The sequence below is a fragment of the Echinops telfairi genome, unplaced genomic scaffold (assembly GCF_000313985.2).
Source record: "Echinops telfairi isolate 266 unplaced genomic scaffold, ASM31398v2 ScPeMD7_29;HRSCAF=101, whole genome shotgun sequence".
Taxonomy (NCBI): Eukaryota; Metazoa; Chordata; class Mammalia; order Afrosoricida; family Tenrecidae; genus Echinops; species Echinops telfairi.
The window spans coordinates 6,238,359-6,242,333 of NW_022103926.1; the positions used below are offsets into that span (position 1 = coordinate 6,238,359).

The following is a 3,975-nucleotide window of genomic DNA, read 5'->3' on the forward strand; positions in this document are numbered from 1 at the left end:
GGGGGCAGAAAGATAGGGCTTTCTACTCTGGCAAAGGGTTACAGTCTCAGAAACTCACAGGGGAAGTTCTACCTGTCCTATTGACTCAATGGCAATGAGTTGAATTGAGTACTGGGATATCATTCCTGATGTCACATGGATCTTGCCTAAAAGAAGAAAATGCCAGGAAGAGGTTTGCTTGTGTTTGTTTCATTGACTATGTGGATCACAGCAACCTATGGATAGCCTTGAGAAGAATGGGAATTCCAGAACACGTCATTGTGCTCATGTGGGCAGATCAAGAAACAGTTGTGTGTGCAGAACAAGGAAATACTGTATGGTTTAAAATCAAGAAAGGTGTGCATCAGGGTTGTAGCCTCTACCATACTTATTCAATCTGTATGCTGAGCAAATCATAGAGAAGCTGGATTATGTGAAGAGGAATGCGGCATCATGGTTGGAGGAAGGTTTATTAATAGCTTGTGATATGCAGATGATACACCTTTCTAAAGCTTCTTGTGAGCTCCAAGTTATCAATTTGGGGCAGTATTCTTGATGTATTGTTTTAGGAGACATGTGATCGCTCCTTGATCCAGTCCTGATAATGTTAAAGTTAATTCATTTGTTCTGTGAGATTACATAGCAACAATTGTGAGGTGTCTCGGGACCTGGCAGTGTTTCCTTCTGTTGTACATAAGGCTGCTAAGCATCAGGACCCACTCAGTGGCACCTAGCAATAGCAGCATATCAAACCCACTGCCATTGAGTGAATGGCAACTCACAAATACCTGTTGAACAGAGTAAAACTGTCCCTTAGAGTCCAAGGCTGTACATCTTTATGGAAAGAGACTGGCACATCTTTCTCAGTGGAGTGGCTGGTGAGTTAGAATCAATCTTTTGGCTAGCTACAGTGTACTTTAGCACTGAGTCACCAGGGGTCACCTCACTCACCCTCACTGAGTTCTTTCAGATTCATATCGACACGTGTAGGGTTCATGGGAGCAGATCGCCTCAGCTTTGTCCAGTGGAGGAAATGGTGGGTTTCAAACTTGAGCCTGAAGGTTAACAGCCCAATGCTTACTGGAAAGCGTCACCAGGACTCCACTAGATTCCAAACTCCAAACTCATTGCCATCCAGTCAATGCAGACACATAGCAAAGCGATACTATAAGACAAGGTAGAACTGCCCCTGTGAATTTCCTAGACTGTCCCTGTTAAGGGGAGTAGAAAGCCTAGTCATTCTCCCGAGGAGCGCCTGGTGATTTTGAACTGCTGACCTTGAAGATCGCAGCCCAATGCTATCAGGGCTCCTTTTTCCACTTAGGTTACATCTCTGTAAAATCACTATTTCCCTTTTGTAATTTATAGGATAACTATGTAATTTATAGGAATCATTTTTGCAGTCTAACTATCCTATTCTTATATGATATTTCTTTTTTAAAAATCATTTTATTAGAGGCTCACACAACTCTTATCACAATACATACATACATCAATTGTGTAAAGCACATTTGTACATTCATTGCCCTCATCATTCTCAAAAGATATTTTCCCCTTATTTTATTGGAGGTTCATACAGCTCATATCACAATCCATACATGTCAAGCACATTTGTACATTGGTTGCCATGATCATTTTCAAAACATTTTCTTTCTACTTGAGCCCTTGGTATCAGCTCTTCATTTTTTCCCCTCCCTCACGAACCCTTGATAATTCATAAATTATTATTTTTTCATGTCTCACACTATCCGAAGTCTCCCTTCACCCACTTTTCTGTTGCCCATCCCCCAGGGAGGGGGTTATATGTAGATTATTGTGATCAGTTCCCCTTATCTCCCCCTACCTTCCCCTTCTAGGATATTTCTTGATTCTCTATCATGTTTATTAGGAACCCTGGTCACACACTGCGCTACTAACAGCAAAGTCGTTTGTTCAAACCCAGCAGCTGTGCTTCTTGGGAGAAAGAGGAGGCTGTCCACTCCCATAAAGATTTTGTCTTGGAAACCTACTTAAGTTGTATTCTGCCCAATAGGGTGGCCATGAGCCAAAATCACCATGTTTATAAGTTGGTACTCTACCATAAGAAGAAGAGCTTTCTCTTTCCCCCAGTTATGTATCTATGTGCTCACTTCAAGTCAGCCAAGATTATTATTTTACGCAATTAGAGTTCGTTCTTTTCATGTATTTTGAGTCTCAACTGCACCAATTTGCGTAGAAGGCTCCTCTTTGATTAGAGTCCTTTGACATAGTTCTATGATTCTCAGAGCACTTCCTTACATCCTGGTGTAACAAGCTCATCCGGTATTTCTTTGGCCCAGCTCGGGAATCAGCCTTTTCCCCAAGAAGCCTTAACCCAGGCCCTCCCCAACACCAACAGGCCGCTTTCCGCGCGCAGGCGGAACTTTAGAGCCGGGGCGTGGGCGGCCGAACAGGGTGGCGGACCAACCATTTCCGGTCGGGACCGGAAGTCTGGAGAGGGGCGGCTCCGCGTCAGGTGACTAGTGTCCGCGGAGGTGGGACGACGAGCTGGCCAGAGCCACTCAGTGGCGGCGGGACTCGCAGGTCGGTGGACCGGTCGATAGGCTGCGGCGTCCGCTGCGCGGAGAAGGTACGCGAGGGCCGGGGCGGCGGAACTGGCATCGGGGGGCTGCGGCACCTGGGCCCGGGCACCCCGAGAGGCCCTGCACCTCGGAAGGAAATCTGGGCTGGGGTGGTGGTCTTCCGGCCCGTAGTTACAGAAGGGGAGGCACTCCCAGGGACTCTGCCTTCCGGACGGACTTCGCCTGGCCAGCCCCGCCCGGGTCCGCCTTTGACCACCTTGGGGCTGCGTTCCACAGCTGCCACAAGAGCGAGGCGAGTTTAGGACACCGGGTGAAGGGAGTTGGGCCGGGAGTCAGAAGCGTCCCTGCTTAGACTTGAGAGCCACAGAGGTATGTTCGGGTCCAAGTCTCTTTCCGAGCCTGGGCCTCAGCTTTCTCGTTCGTAAAGGAGGTGCTTCACAGTGTGGTCTGCTGGCACCATCTGTGTAGAAATTCCTAGGGAGACATGCTTTAAAATGTCGCCTGGGTCTCACCCAAGAGCTCTGATTTCGAATCTGGGTAGAAAGGCTAGGTACGGTGCTGATGTTTGAACCCCACTGATCTTAGGAGCTTTCCTGCGGTTGGTCTCCTCCCCTCCCTGATTTACTATTGCTGTGTAGGGCATTCCACATTTTGATCAATAGTAAAAATATCCAGCTTTTTTTTTTTTTTACCCAAAAAACCGGAATTTTTTTCTTCAAAGCTACGGTGCGTATTTGTTTGTTTAATATCACCTTCAACATACACTCTATTACATGGAAACATTTTGCGAACTTATCTGTTGGGATGGTTGACAGCGTCTCTCGTTTTTTTTTTTTTTCTTCACCCCTTCTAATCACTGCTCTTTCATGTCCCTCTGCATTCGTGGAAGCAAAAAGAAGTCACATGGAGTGAGGTCAGGTGAGTAAGGTGCGTGTGACAAGAGAGGCATGCTGTTTTTGCCAAAAACTGGTGCACTGAGATGGCTGTGAGCAGGTGCATTTGTCGTGGTGGCAAAAACCAGTCCCCCATCTGCCACAAATCAGGCCTTTTTGGTTGCACGCTGTTACGCAGTTTTTCAAAACCTCTAAATAGAAAACTTGATTAACAGTCTGGCCTCATGAAACGAACTCCAAATGCACTATCCTCCACACATCAAAAAACAAATGAGCATTGCTTTGATCTTTGGTTCCATTCTGATGAGTTTTGGGGGGGTAAGGTGACAATGGCATCTCCCACTGACTTGCTTGATTGATGTTTGCTTTTGGAGTCGTTAGCACAGTGCCGGAAGGAAGGATAGCACCATGTCTCATCACCAGTAATGACCTTGGAAAAAGAAGTCTGGGTCACTTCAGAGCTGTTCTTTCAAAGCCTGGATGTTTTCCGTCAATGCTTTTTCCTGGTCAGTCAGAACCGGAGGCACAAATTTTGCAGCAAC

The 3,975-nt window shown here is 46.5% G+C and overlaps 1 protein-coding gene across 3 annotated transcripts in view; it reads left to right on the forward strand.

Annotated features, from left to right (window-relative positions):
• Positions 1-2,499: 2,499 nt before the first annotated feature.
• RNF185 (ring finger protein 185) overlaps positions 2,500-3,975 on the forward strand; it is a 50,986-nt gene continuing 49,510 nt past the window's right edge. The window contains exons 1-2 of one of the 3 annotated variants that reach the window (XM_045289614.1): positions 2,514-2,587; positions 3,430-3,467. The gene's annotated coding sequence lies outside the window, so the exon portion shown is untranslated. Of the gene's footprint in view, positions 2,588-3,429; positions 3,468-3,975 lie in introns of all 3 variants that reach the window. The other 2 variants (XM_045289613.1, XM_004716715.2) reach the window with 2 other exon arrangements.